Raw genomic sequence first — 22,425 nt, forward strand, 5'->3', positions numbered from 1 at the left:
ACTTCTGGAAAAAATTCGGAGCAAATCGAAACAGTAGTTTCAGAATACGGTTGATAGGCTGGAAAATTTATCACTTTGCTGCAAGCGAAATTAGAGTGACAGAAGATTATTCGTAACGGTCAGAAACAACGATAAAGGTTTTTTTGTGGATGGGTGTAAAATTATTAGAGTTGTTGATTGTTAGTGTAGGGGAACAGAGAATTTGGTAGAGGTGAATGGTTGGTGAATGGTTAAAAATAAGGGTTGTTAGTTATTTTTAAGAAAACATTAGGTTAAAAGGAAAATGGGCTTGGACCTCACCAAGAGCTTAATTTATTTTATTTTCTTTATTTTGAATTATTTAAATGAATAAATCAAAACAACTAAAATAAAACAATTTAAGGGATGATTGGATTAAAACTATGGCCCAATAATGAATTTGCTCAATTTAGACTTTATGCATCGACTCAAAATTTCCCAACTTTCACCAGCCATAATTTTCTCAATTTTCATTATTTGGGAATAATTCTGAATTTGTCGGGAAGCTTAGGATGTCCTCTTCAATTATTTTCGCACTTGAAGATTTTTATCTTTAAAAATGAGATGGAAAATTTTGGGGTATGACAATGGCGAAAGCGTATTAAAATTGATTAGAATTTATTTATTTTCAAAAAGTGTTTTTAAACCCGACGCGGGACAGCGAGAGCGTGCGTTAGGGAATACTAGCATGATCCGAGTCGACAGAGCGAGAGTTTGAGACTAGGAGATTTAAGTAGATAACTTCTTCGTTAAATGAGCATTTTATCAATTGTGATGTTTTCAAAAAGCTTTTCTAAAACTAATGGGATGGCGAGAGCGTACATTATGAGTTAGGATAGTAGTCTAAATCAACAGAGTGAGAGTTTGAGAGGAGGACTTTTAAACAACATAGTTAATAGAGATTTTTAATTAAATAAGAACCTTAGCTTTACATAGTAACCTTAGATAATGGTAGGTCGATTCATAGTCCCTGTGGATCCGATATCTTTTAAAAACTACACGACACAACTGTACACTTGCAGTCATTAGATCAATAGACACGTAAAGTCACAATCAAATTTTTGGCGCCGTTGCCGGGGACTATTTAAGTCGATATCGTAACTCACTGTTACACTGTAGAGATTAGGGCAATTCTGTTCCTTTTCTTTTGAACGATTGTATGCCAAATACTCGTTTACAAGGAGGGGAATTAATACAATGAATTAACGAAATCGAACGTTTTATTAACCTAAGACGTCGAATTCATCATCTTCCCGAAGTAGAACCAATTCCAGTTTCTCAGGAATTGATCCTTTCTGATCAACAAACCCCGAAGTTAGAGATGGATGCTGCTCGTCCTCTTAGAGACTATGCCGCTGCTTCACGAGCTGAACCGCACTTAAGTATCGCACCACCTGTGATTGAGGCGAACAATTTCGAACTAAAACCTTCGCTGGTGCAAGCTGTCCAACAGAACCAATTCTCTGGAAGCCCTGTAGACGATCCTAATCTCCATTTATCCGTGTTCGTGCAATACACCGACACTGTCAAAGCTATAAACATCAGTCCCGAAGCTATTCGATTACGTCTTTTTCCATTCTCCTTGAGAGATAGAGCTAGAGTGTGGCTTCAATCTCTACCCTCTAATTCCATAACGACCTGGGATGAATTAAAGAGAGTTTTCTTAGTGAGATATTTCCCGCCTAGCAAAACTGCTATGCTAAGAGGTCAAATCAACGGATTTACCCAAAAAGATAACGAATCACTCTTCGAGGCCTGGGAGCGATATAAGGATATGCTGAGACTATGTCCTCATCATGGAATTTAACCATGGCTGATCATCCATACTTTCTACGGTGGTCTACTATATAACACTAAAATGACCATAGATGTCGTTGTTGGCGGAGCTTTAATGGAGAAACCTCATGATGAAGCCTATAACCTCATAGAAAACATGGCACAAAACCATTACCAATGGGGAGGAGAACGAACCGCTGTAGAGAAATCCCAAACCAAAGGAGGAATGTATGAAGTAAGTGGTATAGACCGCATTAACGCCAAAGTAGACGCCTTAACTCAAAAGATCGAGAACCTAACCATAACTCTTGCAGCCACCGTGGCTGCTGTAACTCCAAACTGCGAGATATGTGGTTTAATTGGACATGTCATTGCCGAATGTCAACTTCTGACAGGTGTTCCACCTGATCAAGTGAATTATGCTCAGAGAAATCCTTACTCGAACACGTACAACCCTGGATGGAAGAATCATCCAAACTTTTCGTATAAGAACAACAATGCATTGTACGCACCTGGACAAGCACCTGCTGTTCCACCTGGCTATCAAAAAGCACCCGTAGCTGCTCCAAATGCCCCTAGGAAGTCGAATCTAGACATCATGATGGAAAAATTTATAGCTTCCCAACAACAAACTAACAAGGATTTCCTGAATCAAAACATTCACAATAGTGAGCAACTAAATCAATTAGCAAACAAAGTAGACGCTTTAGCTACACATAACAAAATGCTAGAAACACAAATCTCTCAAGTAGCTCAACCACAAGCGCCTACTATTGCCCCTGCTGGCACGTTTCCTGCTCAACCACAACCTAATCCCAAAGGACATGCTAATGCGATTACACTATGTCATACCCCAAAATTTTCCCATACTGTTTCTCTTATACAAATTCAAATCAATACATAAAGCTCCAAGATACATTCTCCTATACAAGGCTCAGAAACTAGGGTTTGGTTTGTTCAGAGGAAAATCAGTGAATCAATGGCTCCAAGGCATCCTATATGGCTCAATATATCTCACATTATCTCTCTGACAAGTATCAAGTCCCAGCTCAAAGGATTGATCACTCAAATGTTCAGAAGGTCAACAGTCGACTGGGTTGACTTAAAAGTCAACTGTGGGCAAAGTAAAGTCGAAACTCCTGACTTTTTGTCAAGATCTTCATATTGAAGTATCATTCACCATTTGATCAAGAATTGATCATGGTTCATCAAGGAAAGATCAAAAATCAACAAATTAAAAAGTTTCTAAATTAGGGTTTGTATAGGAAAAGTCAACTGAACTTTCACCAGCCATAACTCCCACATGGAATATCAGAAATTTTCCATCCAAAGCTTATTTTGAAGGAAATTTGATTCTCTACAATTTTGTCTCTCACATGCCAAGTCTAAAAATGCTTCATTTGAGAGGTATGGACCGAAACATTATAGGTCCTTTTCAAAAGTCAACAAAAAGTCACTTTTTTCAAAAGGACACACAAGGAGCATAGAAATGATTTTGATATTAGACCAAATACACTGATTAGAAGACTCTCTAAGGTTTCTAAAAAGTCCTAGAACACTTCCATACCTCAAAAATTGAGGGAGATAGGCCTTGTCAAAGTAGGACTATTTTGGAGGGAAAAAAGTGAAGGAACTTGAATATTTTTGCAAATGGGCCTAAACTTTTGTGATCCAATCTTGCTCCCCAAGCCATCTAGAAGATCCAAATCCATTTGCCACGAAATTTTGACGAACATTTGATTTTTTATTGAATTTATATTCATTAAAATATAATTTAAATCAATTAAATCAAAGATATTTGAGAAAATTTGATTTAATTATATTTTCCAATCAATTCAATCAATAATTAAATACAATATTTGGTATAATTTCATACAAATGCTAATTGGGAGAAAATTGAATCAATTATGCCATATTTAGAAACATATGAACCATATTTCCTCAAAATTTCAAATCAAAGATTTCTTGAGATTCAAGGCTAAAGATTCACCCTAATCATTCCTCTATAAGTACCTGATCAACTCATAGCACAAGGGTTACGAAAAATTGCCTCAAGAACCATCAAACCCGAGTTCAAAGAAAGCAAGAAAATTCAAGATTCAAATCTGAGTTTGAGGTTAATTCAAGGGTTGCTATTGAGCGTGTCTCAATCGTTTTCAGGCTTTAAAACATTAAGAACAAAGCACTGTAAGTCATTCTTTGTCCGATTCTAAATTCTTTCGATTGCATAATTTCAAGCATCCATATCATAATATAATTGCATATTCTTCTTTGTCTTGATGTGTTTATCGATTCTGGATCTTTAATTGTGTTTTCACGCTTGTTTGAGCCATATACCATAATTAGGGTTTTGAGGATCGAAAGAGGGTTTTTGGCTAGAGGTAAAATTAAGCCAAAATTCTAGTATCAATGATCTCGTGATCTCTGGACGATCATGTTCGTCTAGTCGCGAACAATTTTTGTTGCGTTTTTGGCTGTTATTGATTTTCGCAGGTGTGGAAAGTAAGGATCTATTACAGCGCATCTACAGAAGCGGTGTAAAAGGTGATTTGTAGAATTTGAGTGGAGAAGACGATGAGCTGTCATCGTCCGATTGGCTGGTTTGAACCAGCTTTTGGCGCGCGCGTGTTTAGAGCATTCTAGGGATCCTGTGCTTTATGATGTACTATCATGCCATGTGCTATCATTCTGCAACCGTCAGATCTCTTCCTTATCTCATCCAACGCATATAAAGGCGCAGGTGCATGGTAGACCTTCAGCGCGCGCAGCATAGGATCGCCAGTTAAGTTTTTTGCAATTTTTTTTATTTTTTATTACATAGCCTATTTTATTTTTTATAATATATATATATTGTTTTATGTCTTTTTCTTTTCTATTATATATAAAACTATCCTTTTTATTTTTAAAATGTTTATGTTTTGTTTATCTATAATAATTTTATTTTCTTTATTATTTATTTATATATTTAATACTTATCATATATATTTATTTTTATTACACATATTTATTTTCTTATTCAAATTATATTTAATTATTTAATTACTTGAAAATTCATATTTATTTCATTTTAATTCTAAAAAATTCCTAAAAAATACTTGTGTGCTCGATTTTATTTTCTCTTCCCGATTAAATTAATTAGGTCGCGAGACCAATAATTAATTAAATTGTTTTTATTTTCTTATTTCATTCGTACCCCAATCAGGGTTTACGATGATCATTCCCTACACTGAAAAATATGTGTCCTTTTTCAGGGTTTATTATCAGACATCTTCTGACTATGCGCCTCACCTTCTACTGAGCTAAGTCCCGACTTCATCCCTTTTTATCATTCAAATAACTTTTACCTTCTAATCTTTTGCCTTCAATGCCAAAGAATTTTCATACACTCACTTCCCGCTACTTTGCTGCTAATTCTCAGATGTTCAGAGTCAATGCTTGAGGCAACCTCTGCCCATCAACCTTCATCAATCTAAGCTAAGTTCTTTTACCCTTTTTCTTTTTATTTTTTATTTTTATTTTGACTAGGGCTAACCGTACTTGATTTCTGAACCGATAATGCACTCACCCTATTATTGCTTCTTATTTTTCCCACCTTTCAGGGTTTGCCAAATGCCAAAGCTTCGAATAGTCGGTAACCCTAAACCCTGATCTTTAATTATTACTTGTGTTAGACCTATTTATGTATTATCCTTCGCTGGTTTCATCTCCCCTTTCCTCCGCTGGTTTCTTTTTCCCCTTCCCCGTATTTGCTTTAATTATATTTGTTTATCAATGGTTGTGGTTAGTAATTTAGGGATTGCAACTATGAACCGAATTAGAGTCACTTAATTACAAGATAACATTTTCTGAATCGAATCACGTGATTGCTGCACACACACACACTTTTGGGGTAACCTCTTTGCTGCCTGTTGCCAGTTGCCTTCGTTGTGTTTTTGCAGAATAGCCATGTCCCTCGAATACGAGGATACCTCAACCATGTTGCCTCGATTAAGATCATGGGTCCCTAATGATGTTGCCTTCGATACACTAAACATGATCTCGACCCTCGGAAGTTGCCTACGAAAAGGCTGAGGTATCCTTTGGTTACCTACGAAAAGGCTATTCTGGTTCTTCCCTTAGACTACTGTGGTGTCGTTTTCTTTACCTCCCCGTTTCACTTGGGAGGACGGCACGCTAAACCCTTCACGCGAAATTTGGAAGGAGAATGCGCCCGTGGTGGGATGAATTTTGTTTCAGTTCTTCCTACGATATCACACGAACTTTCTTATTGGTCCTACGAGTAGGAAAGGGAAAAAAAGATCTCAACTAAACCCTCGGAGTTTGCTAAGTGTGGGGATTTCACCTAGACTAGAAATTCTGGAGTCCGGGGGGTCGGTTATACATAGGGAAGTGTTTAAACACCCTACATATCTGTAGTACTCTACAGGAACCTTCTCTGTGTCATTGTGATTGTGTTTGCTGCTAATGATTGGGAAAGTTTCTCCTTTGTGTTAGGAGAGAGAATTGAATTGATTAAAGAAAGACAGACAGATAGACAGACTGACTATTTTTGGTATTTTATTAGCTCGCTGAGATTCCTTGTGAACCTCATGCCTACATATCCCTAGTGGAAGTCAGAGCTTAATGTAGTTCGGGGAACTAACTAGGGAAATTATTTGTTTTTGGTGCCTTGCATGAAGCTCAAGGTTGAAGCTTGGAATTAAATCTCTGTTTACAGTAAAGAGACATGAAATCATCTTTACAGAGAGGTATTTGTACTATTCTACCACAAACATTTAAAAGTGACAGAAAAGCTAAAAAAATGATGTTTCATTAAGAGGGGAGTCTACTTGGTTGATCAAGTATGACAGCCATCGTGCCTCTAAAATGAAAGAAAGATGCTCATCCAAATTAGGGAAAGTGTACAAGTCTGGGGATGTGCCAGAGCATGTCTTTCAGAGTCCTAAATGGGAGACTTTGAATGAAATTGAAATTGAAATGTTTGTTTGTTTGAATGTGGTAGAGTAGTAAAAATATCTCTCTATAGAGATAAGCTATGTCTATTTACTATATGAAAGATTTGACTTTAGCTGGCTTGAATGAGGCCCAAGCTTGAGGCTTTTTGATTGATTTTATTGACTTATTGAAATGATAACTCTACTGGGGAGTATTTAAACTAAGGATTTTTTGGTGTTCTGTACGAAGCCCAGAATTGAGGCTGACTCTACTTAGGGAGATTTTATTTGGGGAGATTATCTCCTAAGAGAATGAATCTTTGATTTTTGAAAGACTGATTTTGGGAGGCTAACCCTTTCCAGGGGTTTTGACTCAGCTGGAGAAATTGTCTGTTAAAAGACTGACTTTATCATGTTTTTTTGGAGGCTGACCCTTTCTAGGGGTCGTGACTCTTTTTGATTAATTGACTTTGGAGGCTAACCCTTTCCAGGGGTTTTTATTGAAATGATGGATTGATTTGGAGGCTAACCCTTTACAGGGGTTTTTATTGAAATGATGGATTGATTTGGAGGCTAACCCTTTCCAGGGGTTTTGACTCTTTTGGTGAATGGCAGAAAGATTATCTAGTGGAGACTTCTTGTTTAAAGCCCAAGATGAAGGCTGACTCATGTTGAGGATAAGCAAATATGGATCCTAGACTCTGCTAAGGAAGATTGATGAAGATAAGGGTGACAGAGACTGTCCATGTCTCTCATTCCAAAAGGTGTACTCAATGCAAAATTGAGACAAACTTGGCTTGTTAAAAGTCTGGTTTAAATTGGAAGAAAACTCACCAGGGTAGGCTAAAAGGTGACTAAAGACCTGTTCCTATGTTTATAAGAAACCTGATGGGTCCTTGTATACAAGCTCAAGAGGAAGCTGGAAATGCTTTTAAGAAGCCTGTGGGTCCTTGTACAAAGCCCAAGAGGAGGCTAATCGAGGGTCCTTGTTATAGCACAAGAGAAAGCTATGTAGTTTTGAACTTATTTTGGCTCTAAGCAAATGGGTAAGAGGTTTCACCGGGAATAATTCCTCTTTGGGTGGATGTGTCCTATATTTTTGGATTCTAAGGTTTTTGCCAAGATGTTTCACCGGGAATAATTCATCTTGGGGGTTTGAACTACAGATCTCTAATTAGGAAAGAGCCTTCACCGGGAAGACATTCTCAATCCTAGGTCATATTCCTATAATATATATATATAGTTTAACTGTCCTAAGGTTTATACTCAAACGTAGTTCTAAACTAATATATATGCACAATTTATATTTGACAGTAATTTAAATAAAGACTGTAAATTGAAAGCTTGTAAAGCCTAACCTGGATGGAGTGGAGGCCTTTGAAGAAGTATGTACAAAGCTTTACCAGCAATTGATGGATAACAGTTGAATATATATATGATAAACAGTTAATGGTTTTTGAAAACAGAAGAAGTGAAGATGGACAAAGGTCACATAGGTATCTGAAGAGTTTCACCGGGAATAATGCCCTTCAAATACCAGAAGAAAGTTTTGAAAACAGAAAGGAGATTTTGAAAATACAGTTTTGAAAACAAGCTAAGAAGAGAAGGTGTTTGGGACTTACACTCTATTAGAGGCCCAGTACTTTATAGTACTGGTGTAAAATTAGTTTTGAAAATGATTTGAAATAATATAAGGTTTTGTTGTTTGAAAACCTTAATTATTCGATTTATTCGGAGATTGAAAACAGTTTTGAAAATTGACAGAAAGTCAACTTAATTAAGGTAAAGAAAAAAGATCTATGCCTAATTAAGACCTAAATAATTAGGGTTTTATCATAAACTTTATTTACAAAAATAATTAGGTTAAAACAAAATGAATATATGCATTTAAAGTATTTAAGAAAACACTTAAAACATACTATTTTAAACCTAATAAAAATATATGAAATAAATAATATTTTTATGATTTTTTTGATTATTCATAAAATAGATATATTAAATAACAAGTGTGTGAAAAATGAAGTGAAAATGATTTAATTTGATAGGTTAATTAATTGTGTAAAGTTGTGAAGAAATCAAATGGGAAAAGTGATAAAAAATAAGGTTTTGTCACCTAGAGGGATTGAACTCACGCCCTCCAAGTCACACACCCAAAACCAAACCATTGGGCCAGCGCGCGCATGGTGATAGTAAACTGACTCCTTTGCAACTCATATGTTATTCAAGTGTATAGAAGCAAAAAGAAAATAAAATCAAAAGGTCTGGGGCGAGGGGGATTCGAACCCCAGACCTTGGGCACGCGCAACACACAAACACTCTTTACCACTGGGCTATCACGTTTTAGTCGTTTATGAAACAGGTATCATTCAAAATAAAATAAACTCAACCCTGAATTTGAAATTTGCGCGCCACCACCATTGTCATCTTCAACCTCAAGTTCTCAGATTTTGAATTTATGAACTTGCTCATTTCTCAACCATTTGCAAAGATGTAAAGATGAAACTTATTCTAAATTCACTCACGATCCTAAATATGTAACTAACATAAATTTATATCAACTATATCTAACTAATTTACCAGAAATCGTGAAGAACCCTAAATTTTGAAAATCAAATTAAATGACTATACTGAAAGATAAATGAATGATGATAGAGGGTTTTCAATCCTCTGATGATGCTTAACAAGATAGAATCGAGCTTTATCACAAAGAGTGCTTAAATTAAAGAGGTAGAGTTCAGAAACTTACCTCTGAAAATGGAGGTCGTGAGGATGATAGAGAGCACCTGGGCTTGTATGAATGATCCCAAAAGCTTCCTTGTGGTTCAGTGATGCTAACTGAATGCTTGTTGTAACCTCAATCCTCCTGAATTGTTCTATGGACCTCCCTCGATTTGAGCTTCAAGTGAACATGGAGGGTGATGATTCTTGAGTTACAGATGAGCTGCAACCATCTGAACAGCTTCACTACCTCCTATGGAACATGCCTGGATGCTTAGCTTGATTGGAAACCTTCTGAATTGCACTATGGACCTCCAACTGCAACTGCTCCAAAGTGAGAGCAACAATGGTGTTCCTCCACTTACAGAAGTGATCCAGGTGCTTGGATCACCTCAAATGACCTCCCTTGAGATGTTAGAATGCTTACTTTCCAAAGATGAGCTCTGGTTTGAAGAAAACGATTCTTCTTGCCAAAGAACTTTGAAAAACAATAAGCATGAGGAGAGAAAGAGAAAGCAAGGAATTGAATTGCTTTGGTGTGTTTTTCTACTGAAGTATGCTCCCCTATTTATAGGTAAATGGTTCAGTACTGATTGAGAGAGTGAGCTTGCTTAATGAGAGAGTTTTGGTTTCTTAGCCAAGAAGAAAATTTGAAAAGATCCTAAATGCAATGATGCATTTTCGGGCTAGCTTCCCCAACCATTGATCTTGTATGATCCAAGGGAACATTTCTGATTCAGAGGAGAGTTCTAATTGGCTTAGAACAAGATTCCTTGATGATTCATCATTTGCCATAAATTCAAAAATGCAATCATTACATAATCACATGCCTTTGTTTTTGGGAATCTTCTCTAATCCTTATGCAATGATGAATTTGGATGTGTGGTATGGTTTCAGATGTATTAGAGGTCGTGTAGCATCACTTAGTGAAGCAAAATGCACAAAATTGCAAAGTTTCAAATTGTACATGACCTATAATTTCACTTCATGAGGCCAACTTTGAACAAGCATAACTCTTAGCTCAAAATGAATTTGGAGAAGGTTGAACACAATTTGGAAAGCCCTAAACATCTACTTCAAATCATTAGTTTGGAGTTTCTTCAGAATCCTTTGGCAAATTTGTGAAAAATGAGGCCAAAGTTGGAAGAAAACTAGGTTAAAACACTTAGAAAAATTTCTAAGTGTTTATGACCTAAAACTCCAAAATTTCCAAAACTCTTAAATGATTGATCTTTTGAAAAAAGTTCCTTTGTAAGATGTTGTTTTATTTTGCAAGATCTACAACTTTCATGTTGGAAGTTTTTTGAGTTGTGTAGGTGAAATTTTGAGTTCTCACCATGCCTTAAAAAACCCTAATTCCCGACTTTTTGCTCCTTGATGAATTTCTTTGAATTTATTTGGTCAAATGACTTTAATATCCATATATTGATGATATTGATCCTTGAAAGTCATGGTTTGACCAAAAATCTCAAAAGTCAATGGTGATCCCATACAGTTGACTTTTTCCAAATAAGGTGAGATTTTGGACTTTTGTGTAGAAACAAGATCTTCTCCTTAAATGAATGATGTAAAGGGATTATATTGAGGTAATAGAGACTCTTGGATCATGTCTTGAGTTTTAGATCCATGCCCTGATTAAAAGTCAACTATCTTGGGGAATTAGGTCAAAAACCCTAATTGTCGACCAGAGGACAATGATGACTGTAGACTTTGAATTGAGGTGTAATGTCCAGTGGATCTTGTCATATGAGTTATTTGAAGATGATTGATGTCTTTGAATGGTCCCCTAGGGCTTTTTAGGGTTTCCCAAAAGTGTTCCCTGATTTTAGTCCTTGATAAGGCTCCAAACCCTGGTCTGTTGATCTGAGTAATTCTGTACTTAGATGACTGGGTGTCTAATCAATCATAGGTGAAATAATGAAGCTCTTGAGTCTCATGATTGTGTTAGAGACTAATCCTCCTATTGATTGATCCTTTGCCTGAGTTTTCTTGTCTTTGAACACCCTCGATTGAATGTCAGACTGCTCTGGGTACTTACTTTGACTTGATGAAAATCCTGAAGATATGTCATCTCAGGGGGGTCAAAAATTAGGGTATGACAGATGCCCCTGTTTAAGTTTCTTTTATCTGGAGGGAGAGAGATTGAGATCTCGATCTCTCCTGCGTAAAAGAGACTTAAATATCAAAGAATGCCCGAATTTTGGGCGCTCCTGAGATGATAAAATCTTTGCATGATTTGATCCCGTTGTCGCACTTGGCGGGGGATGAGGAGACAAACTCCTGCAGAAATACTTGATGTGGATTCTGGTGAATGGATGGCAATGTAGGATGCGCAATCCATCTTCTTTAACTAAGTGTTGATACTTAGAAAAAGGTAAACAACCTCCTCTCGTTCCGGATGTCCAAATCTCGAAACTGGTCTCAGTTGCGTTTGGACAATATCTCAGATAAAGAGAAAATCTCCAAAGGTCTGTTTCCTCATCAAACTTCTTACCAGCGCTTGGAGGTAAGATGCCATTTGACGGTTGTAAAGAAACTTCAAAGGTTTGTTTCCTCGTCAAACTTCTTACCAGCGTTTGGAGGTAAGATGCCATTTGACGGCTGTAGAGAAACTTCAAAGGTTTGTTTCCTCGTCAAACTTCTTACCAGCGCTTGGAGGTAAGATGCCATTTGACGGCTGTAAAGAAACTTCACCATCTTCCCTTTTGACTTGACGTCTTTGAAAGAATGTCATATGGCCTCATGATCTTTTGAGGGGCTAATGACTTTGTTTGAAGGCGGACGAACTGTTTTCGGGGTGAAAACTGCCATTCGTCAACTGATGCCTGGGGAATCAACGAACTGTTTTCCTAAGAGGAAAACTGCCATTCATCGACTCTGTGGGGAGTTAAACATCCCAGAAACAGACAAACTGTTCGAAGAAACTGCCATTTGTCGACCTCTTGAGTATTTAACAGACAAACTGTCTTTTCTTGGGAAAAGACTGCCATTTGCCAATTGCTAGGGGAGCAAACTGTCTTCTACTGGGAGAGACTGCCATTTGTCGACCCTGTCATGAAAGAAAGTGAGCAAACTGTCTTCTGCTGAAAGAGACTGCCATTTGCTGACTTTGTTATGATAGAAAGTGAGCAAACTGTCTTCTGCTGAAAGAGACTGCCATTTGCTGACTCTGTTATGATAGAAAGTGAGCAAACTGTCTTCTGCTGAAAGAGACTGCCATTTGCTGACTTTGTTGGGGAATCTGAACTATCTTCTGGACGAAGACTATCATTCGCTGACTCCGCTGGGGAATCATTTGTCGATCTGCTGGGAGATTCTGAATTTTTCTTTGACAAGAAGTGGCACCTCTTGACCCTGCTGGGGAAATACCAAACCTGTAGGGAATTCCAAAATGTGAAGCAGACTATCTTATCTGAAGAAGACTGTCGAATGTCGCTCTGCAGGAGATTCTCGGCTGAGGAATTCCAAAAGTGAACAAACTATCTCTTTGAGGGAGACTACCATCTGTTGACTTGCTTGGTGAGATCCTTGTGTATGAACTGTTGTTTCGAAGGAAAAAGTTTCTCCGGAACTTGCAGGGGAAACTTGAGTTCATGCCTCAATGACTTAGGCATTCACAGGATCAAAGCCTGATTCGGCTATGCAATTATGATGTAATGTATGCATGAATATTATGACAATGATAAAATGTAAAGTGAATGTGAATAGAATTATCGCGGATGGAAAATCCTAAGATACGACTTGAATTCTTGTTGATCAGAAGATGTCCTCTTCTTGTAGTTCGAACTCTGTTGGGAATATCTGGTTATCAGTTGTCCGCTGTCCGAAATGAGTAATATGAATTGAAGTAAAGATCCGTCATCGGGAGATGTTCGCAAAGCGACCTCATGGGGAAAACTTGATTCCCGGAATCTCAACCGTTCTCGGAGCAACTGTTTGCATTCTTCCTATTGTTTGTAAACCTTAGAAAGAAATTTTACCTTTATTTTTGCAAGTAAATTCATTTTTATTTTATGAAAACATTTGTTTCAAGAAATTGACTGTTTAAACTTAAAATGCATTCCAAGAAACTGAATAAGACTAGATTGCAAAGGAAAAGCACAAGGCTCAAATTATTATATATGGAATGGTAATCAGCCAAATGCTTGATTCCATGGAGTATTTACAAAGTTGGAAATTGGTAATTTTCGGGAAAAGGGCTACGATGAAACGTGACGACCGTTATCTTTCCCTTCCACTCCGAGTTGCGCTGTATTCGTGCTTCGTAGAAGATGACCTACTGCTGATGAATACTCCGCTATGGATTTTGAATGATCAAGTTTGTCCTGGACACAGTTACTTGCCATATATCCCTAACTTTTGCGTAAACTACCCCTTTCGGGTTTTAAGTCTACCGGGATTGATTAATATATATATTTTTTTTATGTCTCTAATTTTTGCCTGAATCGCCCTTTCGGGTTTTCGATTCACCGAGACGCTCTTTTTTGCCTAAGTCGCTCTTTGCGAGTTTTCAACTTAGCGAGCTGTTCTTTTAATTATTTAGGCGAAGTATTTCTTGACTGCGTCGACGTTCACAGGACGGGTGAATTCTTCTCCATCCATAGTCGTGAGTATTAAGGCTCCTCCTGAGAAAGCTCTCTTGACCACGTAGGGGCCGTCATAATTGGGAGTCCATTTCCCTCTCGAATCTGTGAGAAAAGATTGAATCTTTTTGAGTACAAGGTCGCCTTCTTTGATTGTGCGAGGTCGAACCTTTTTGTCGAAAGCTTTCTTCATTCTTTGTTGATATAGCTGTCCGTGGCATAAAGCTGTCATGCGCTTTTCTTCGATTAAGTTCAATTCATCGAATCTGCTTTGACACCACTCGGCTTCTGTTAATTTTGCCTCCATCAAAACTCTCATTGATGGAATCTCAACCTCTATAGGTAGGACTGCCTCCATGCCATATACAAGGGAGAAAGGAGTTGCTCCAGTCGAAGTACGTACTGATGTACGGTAACCATGAAGAGCATACGGGAGCATTTCATGCCAATCTTTGTAAGTGATGACCATCTTCTGAATGATTTTCTTGATGTTTTTGTTAGCTGCTTCTACAGCTCCATTCATCTTTGGTCTGTAAGGAGATGAGTTGTGATGTTCAATCTTGAATTCTTCACAAAGTTCCTTCATCATTTTGTTATTCAAATTTGACCCATTGTCAGTGATTATCTTGCTAGGAACGCCGTAGCGACAAATGATGTGATTCTTGATAAACCTGACGACAACTTGTCTTGTAACGTTTGCATATGAAGCTGCTTCAACCCATTTGGTGAAATAGTCTATGGCTACCAAGATGAAGCGATGTCCGTTGGACGCTTTTGGTTCGATCATTCCAATCATGTCGATTCCCCACATGGAGAAAGGCCAAGGGGAAGAGAGTATGTTGAGAAGAGATGGTGGCACATGAATTCTATCGGCGTAGATCTGGCATTTGTGACACCTCTTTGCGTACTGGTAGCAATCTGACTCCATCGTCAGCCAATAATATCCTGCTCTCAGTATTTTCCTTGTCATGGTATGTCCATTGGTGTGAGTACCAAAGGAACCTTCATGTATTTCTCTCATGAGTATTTCTGCTTCTTTTCTGTCAACGCATCTGAGCAGAACCATGTCGAAGTTTCTCTTGTACAGAACATCTTCATTCAAGAAGAATCTACAAGCTAACTTTCTCAAAGTCTTTCTATCTTTCTTTGATGCCCCAAGAGGGTACTCTTGCTTTTGAAGATAGTTCTTGATGTCGTGATACCACGGTTGGTCCTCGATGATTGCTTCTACTGTGAACACATGAGCGGGCCTATCCAGGCGCATAACATCGATCCGAGGAATGTCATTCCAATGATTTATCCTAATCATGGAAGAGAGTGTGGCTAATGCATCATCCAAATTGTTTTCTTCACGAGGAATGTGATGAAAATCTACCCTGTCGAAGAATGGTAATAATCTTCTCGCGTAGTCTTTGTAAGGGATTAGCCCTGGTTGGCGTGTTTCCCATTCTCCTTTGATTTGATTGATGACCAAAGCAGAATCTCCGTATACATCCAAGTGTTTGATTCTTAGATCCACGGCTTCTTCGAGACCTATGATGCAAGCTTCATATTCGGCCTCATTGTTTGTGCATTTGAAAGTTAATCTGGCAGTAAATGGAATATGGGTACCCTGAGGTGTAACAATGATTGCCCCAATTCCTCGTCCATAAGCATTGACAGCTCCGTCAAAGATTAAGCCCCACTGGGATCCTATCTCAGGTCCTTCGTCTGGTAGTGGCTCGTCGTAATCTTTCATCTTGAGGTACATGACGTCCTCGTCCGAAAAGTCGAAACTGGTTGATTCATGACCATTGAGTGGGTGGTGAGCCAGGTGCTCAGCTAGAATGCTTCCTTTCACGGCTTTCTGTGCGTGATACTCAATGTCATATTCTAATAACAACATCTGCCAACGGGCAATTCTCCCGGTTAAGGCAGGCTTCTCAAATATGTACTTGATTGGATCCATATGAGAGATCAAACAAGTAGTATGTCGAATCATGTACTGGCGGAGACGCTTGGCAGCCCAGGCCAAAGCACAACACGTCTTCTCGAGCATGGAGTAGCGGGATTCACAGTCAGTGAATTTCTTGCTTAGGTAGTAGATGGCATGCTCTTTTCTCTTTGTCTCGTCTTGCTGTCCAAGGACACAACCCATGGAGTCTTCTAAGACGGTTAAGTACATTATCAAAGGTCTTCCTTCCACTGGAGGAGACAAGATGGGTGGTTCGAGCAGATATTCCTTAATGTTGTCGAACGCTTTCTGACAATCGTCTGTCCAGACGCAACTTTGATTTTTCCGTAGAAGTTTGAAAATAGGAGCGCAAGTTGCAGTCATGAGATATATGAATCTCGAGATGTAATTCAGACGTCCAAGAAATCCTCTAACTTGTTTCTCGGTTCTGGGCGAAGGCATTTCTTGAATTGCCTTGACTTTGTCTGGATCTACTTCAATTCCTCGTTTGCTGACAATGAAACCAAGGAGTTTTCCTGAATAGACACCAAAGGTGCACTTGTTGGGGTTCAGGCGAAGCTGAAACTTCCGTAAGCGTTGAAATAACTTTGTCAGATTCTGTATGTGATCTTCTTCATTTTCTGATTTGGCAATCATGTCGTCCACATAGACTTCCACTTCCTTATGCATCATGTCGTGGAAAAGCGTAGTCATGGCCCTTTGATAAGTTGCCCCTGCGTTCTTTAGTCCAAAAGGCATAACACGGTAGCAGAACGTGCCCCAGGGGGTGATGAAAGCTGTTTTTTCCATGTCTTCAGGTGCCATTTTGATTTGGTTGTATCCTGAAAATCCGTCCATGAACGAGAAAACTTTGGATTTTGCTGTACTGTCTACCAACATATCAATATGTGGTAAAGGAAAATCATCCTTAGGGCTAGCTTTGTTCAAATCTCTGTAGTCGACGCACATGCGGACTTTTCCGTCTTTCTTAGGAACGGGAACAATGTTAGCTAACCACTGAGGGTATTCTGAAGTGACGAGGAAACCTGCGTTGATCTGCTTTTGAACTTCCTCTTTGATTTTCATGGCCATCTCCGGATGAGTTCTTCTTAATTTTTGCTTGACCGGAGGGCATTCTGCTTTTAATGGAAAGTGATGCTCCACTATACTAGTATCCAACCCTGGCATATCTTGATAAGACCAAGCGAAGACATCTGAGAATTCTTTGAGCAGCTGTATCAAACTCTCTCTGATCTCTGAACTGAGCGAAGCTCCAATCTTAACCTCTTTTTTGTTTCCATCGGAACCAAGGTTAATGATCTCTAGAGGCTCATTGTATGGCTGAATGGCCTCTTCCTTTTGTTGAAGTAACCGTGAAATTTCCTTTGATATTTCTTCGTCTTCTTCTTCCTCTGCCTCGAATACAGGAAACTCAAAGCTTGGAGAAGTCATACGGTCGCACGTTTCAACGGGGTATTTTATGATTAATCTGCATATGTGTGATAAGTTTTATTTAGACAACGAGGGAAGACTCGGTGTATGCAGTTAATGGAATATTTGATGTTTTTTAAGGGTGTTTTTTAGGATTACCAATTTCTGAAAAAAGAAAAGGGAAAACTAAACGAAGGAACAGAATGACATTTTTATTTATTGACAGTCATTTCTTGAAACAAAGACCCTATAAAACAAAACTCTATTGCTTTGGGCGAAGCAAAGAGGGACATTTTCCTAAGAAATAGTAAAATGCAAAGCCCTATGAAACATCTCTTCACCCTGGGCTATGGTGAGAGGACAAAATAACGGTGAAAGTTCCTACTTAGGAGTGCGAACAACAGTTGAAACTTCAACAGCTGTCCAGTAGTGGCGAACCCCATTGTGCACTAAGTAATCTGGAACCTTAGGCTTAAGCTGGCCTGTGGTAGGTCTTGATTTACCAACACTGTCTTTGCAACACTCAGACGATCTTCTTCTACTTCAGCAGACTGAGCGGTGTGAGCATACCCCTTTCCAAGTGGAGTATGTCGAACTTTCTTTTGAGGAAACTTCCAATCTTCTGAATGGAGAGACTCGTTGTCGGAGACACTTTCGAGATCATCCTCTTCTGTATTTTGGTCTTGCTCTTCTCCCAAGATGGCATTGACTAGATATGTGAACTCTAGATCCGTAGCCTCGGAAGGTGACTTGGGGATATAATCCTCAATGATGATTTCACCAGTAGATGATGATGAATAGCAAGGGTTATACATCTCTTTTGGCTGAGAGAGGTACTCATAATCAATGTTCCATCCAGTTGGAACAATATCTTCAAGAGAGATTTTTGAACTTTCAGGAGCGGAGTATTTCACCATGTAGTCGAATTTTCCGCTTGGTTCTCCTAATGTATCCCAAGTCTCTTCGGGGATAGGAGGAACTTCTTCTGATGAACCATGACTTCTGGTGGTGAAGCTGTCAGTAACTTCATCCCTGCTTGGTTGAGTCTTACTTTCAGATCCTTTAGTCGGATAACAGCAAGGTGAATCAGACTCTGGTAGGGAGATGTATCCTGCTTTGTTAAGATAGGATAACCATTGCTCTTCATCGGTGTTTTCCGTACCGATGGTATTTGTAACTCGGTGAACTGACTTTTATTTTATAAGCAACAATGTTGCGGTGAGCATGAGTCGCCACCGACTTTTATTTTGTCCAATGTTAGGAAGGGCAAAAAGTACAGAAAAAGACCCTTTTGAAAGAAAGCGGGCTCGGGGGGTAAGTTATGAAAAGGGAAGGTGCAAGCACCCTTTTCATCCGTAGTTATCTACGGGCTCTTAACTTGCTTAGCTCATGTTTTGTTTGTTTTGAGTTGAAAAGAAGTATAAGGACTTTAGCGTAAATGCGTAGCCTTAGTTTTTTGAAATAGTGTGGAAAAGATTTTTTATTGAGCTAGGCAGGTTAAGACAACTACCCTAATTAATTGGTCTTTTTCTATAATTTTTACAGTTCCCAGGACTATCCATACTATATGGGAGTAGGTAGTCCCTGTTATATTGGACGTGCTCGGGACATCGAAGGGTCATCGAAGGTCGTTTGAAGGCAACAGGATAGAGGTATCTTTAGCGATATCAAAGGGACAAATCATCTTTCGTTTAGGCAACCGTTCGAAGGACAAGATCATATTTTTGTAGGCAGCAATTCGAGGGACTATGATCTTTGATGATTTTAATCGAGGGACCTTTGCTAATCGGTATCTCTACGTTTCGAGGGACTCGACCTTTTTTTAATCGTAGGCAACCAAGAGGGGCGTACCCTAGGGGTGAGTGAGTGAACAAGAGTGTGTCAATTTAAATATTTATCTTGAGTTAGTGAGCTAACGTTCAATTATTAGTCTTTCCATACAATCCTAACATACATCTAGCAGGTATATGGTACAGAAAATAAAAACAAAAAGTAGAGTCCTACGCTATTACAAGGCTTCGGGGAGGGGGATTACAAGTTCAAAGAATGGGGATAAAAATTATTACACACCCAACATGTAAATTAAAGCATAAATTAAGCAATTAAATGTACAAAAATCGGTAACTTGCAAATGTCCACCATAGTCCTAAGGCTCATATAGTACCTCACAAAAAAAATCAATAAAATATTAGTATGGATAAAATGATAATAGAAAATGATAAAATATAAATAACTATTTATTAACAAAGAAAATCTACATATTAAGTTCTAAAAAAAAGGAAAATAAACGAAATATTTTTTTGTATTTTTTTTATGTTAAACGAGAATTAAAATAACAAATTTTCTTGGTTTCTTATTTTATGATAAAACTCTAAATGTTAATTTAAAATATTTTTTATGTTTTTAATATAAACATGAAATAAAAACTAATTAACAAAATGTTTTGTATCTTTATGAAAAATATAATAAAATATCATTAATTTCTTTAACAATAATAAAAAAATTAAAATAAAAAATAAAAAGAAAAGGGTGTTACGCTTCTATCTCCTGTGAGAACAACACACCATCTTTTCAATATCAAATTAAACTAAACAAGAGATTCTCTTTATATCTCTTATCTCACAAATGTGACCATGATTCTTTTTATAAAGAAATTGCAAGTTACAGCAACAAGAACACAATACCAGAAACAAGCAAAAATTCTTTACACAAATCATTTTTATTTCTCTTTCAACAACAAAATCAAGTTTTATCTCAAATCAAAAATCAGAGATGATGAGAACTTTACCGTGGAGACTTTTGTTGGAGGGGTGGTTCGCGACTGTCTTGGAGTTGCCGACGGCGGAGAGCAGATGAACCGCGGGCGTACGGTGGCCTGAGGTGCCGCGTCGAGAGTGTCGGTTGATGCAGTCATGGATAGCCACCGGATGTATTTGCGGATCTGTTCTTCTTCCTTCATCGGACGGAGCGGCGCGGTTGCCGGATTCAGAGCGGATCGTTGTTACCGTTGGTTGCAGCGGCTGAGAGGAGTTCATCTGCGGCGGTTGTGCACGGTACGATCGGGCCGCTCGGACAAGTTCGTTTGCCGTGTGCATTCGATTTCTTTCTTCTCCTTTGTTCTTCTTTCCTGAAACAAAAAAAAACTTTATACAAGGATTGATATTGTGTATGATGTTAGATGGAAAAAATATAAAGTATTTACATAATGGTTATTTATTGTTTGTGTTATTGTTGTTAAAATAAAATATGGTGGTGTTTCAATGATTCATAGTTTTGACAAGTTGATGCTTGGCTTGGAATTTTGGTAGTGATGGTCTGTAAGTATTTATGAGTGGTGAAAATGGTGATGTGGTTGATTTGTGAACGGGTGAAAAAAAAAGTGACAATGAAAAATAAGAGTTTTTTGTGTATGGAATTAAAATGGATTTTTGTTGTTGTGAGGGTCAATAGAAATTGATATAGTTTTGGTTTTATGAGAAAATGACGTTAAAGGGTAGTAAAAAAATATGAACATGAACGTGAATCACTTTTCACTGAAAGAGTTTTGACCAATATTGTATATTGAGTGTTAGTTTGGTGAAAGAGGTTTGTTCTTTTAGCCTTCAAAGAAATAAGGATTGTGTTGTACGTGAATGGTTAGGATTGGTGCGGCTACTGTTAGTTGGGGTAGAGAATAAGGGTTGGGGTTAGTTTTATAGTGCACCAATTTTGACCTAAAATTAAAAAAGGAAAAAACAAATATAATAAAAACTTTGATTAAAATTGATTGAGAATTAATAATATAATGTTATATGCTGAAAATAACAAATTTGACTTTAAAAACTCTCTTTTTTGGATTTTTAAATATTTTATGATTTTTTTTTTATATTTTTGTGAATAAAATAGAAAAAGTGAAAAAAAAATAATATTTTAAAAATATCTAATTAAATAAATACGAAAATTAATTAAAAATAGTAGAAAAATACAATTTTGTGAAATTTTTTGAAAATAATTTAAACAGTAATAAAGTTAGTAACAAATAAAGGAAAAAAATGTCAAACATGGGATTTGAACCCGGGACCCTATACTTGCACACCTTACTTCTTACCAATTGTGCTATATTATTTATTCAAAATAAAAAGCCAATTGAAAGTTTATGAAGCATCGGTCAACAGTTTGCTATTTATTAAAATATAACAATTTAAGAGTAAACTATCATATTTTAAAAATAGGCTTTAAATCGAATATTTATAAAATTCAGAATGTCAAATATAAATGAACCCGATATTTTATAAAAATCCAATTTTTGAAATAATTTTGAATTTTTTAAAAGTGTGGGCAAATTTTGGGGTATGACAGTATTGACTGTTTGTTGAACAGGTTGAAGAAAACCTCCACTGCAGAAAGTTTCTTGAATTGGGAGAACTACCTCAATCCCTGGGATAGCTTTTGATGATGTTGGAAAGAATCCAATTCCCGTTTTGTTCTTGTTGTTGGTAGGAATATTAATGTGCCCCCAACCACTGGTAGTACCATCCTTTACAACTTGGATTGCATCTTTGTATGAAGAGATAGACGCTGCTTTCTCATTTCCTTTGTCCAAGGAAAGTGCTTGGAATTTAGTTCCAACAACTTCTTTTGGTTCTATGTCGGAGAATGATGACAGGTTGCTGACGATCAGAGCTCGTTCTCCACATACGGTTACCAATTTGTCATTTCTTATGAACTTCAGTTTCTGATGAAGTGTTGAAGTAATTGCCCCAGCCTCATGAATCCATGGGCGACCTAGCAAACAACTGTATTGTGCTGGAATGTCCATAACCTGGAAAGTGATTTTGAACGTCTGAGGTCCAATAGTTATGGGAAGATCTACTTCTCCGAAAACTGACTTTCTTGATCCATCAAATGCTTTGACGATGACATGACTTTTTCTTAGAGGGTAATCTTCGAAAGATAATCTTGATAATGTTGATTTAGGCATGACGTTGAGAGAGGATCCATTGTCTATTAGGACTCCCGTGAGTGTATTACCCATGCAGCCAACTGAGATGTG

General features: G+C 37.7%; 1 non-coding gene across 1 annotated transcript; it reads right to left on the minus strand.

The window, feature by feature from the left end:
* Positions 1–1,714: 1,714 nt before the first annotated feature.
* On the minus strand, positions 1,715–1,821 carry LOC131600824 (small nucleolar RNA R71). Its single transcript, XR_009283430.1, has one exon. It is a non-coding gene; the product is annotated as a small nucleolar RNA R71 (small nucleolar RNA).
* Positions 1,822–22,425: the final 20,604 nt, after the last annotated feature.

Source organism: Vicia villosa, linkage group LG4, assembly GCF_029867415.1.
Source record: "Vicia villosa cultivar HV-30 ecotype Madison, WI linkage group LG4, Vvil1.0, whole genome shotgun sequence".
NCBI lineage: Eukaryota > Viridiplantae > Streptophyta > Magnoliopsida > Fabales > Fabaceae > Vicia > Vicia villosa.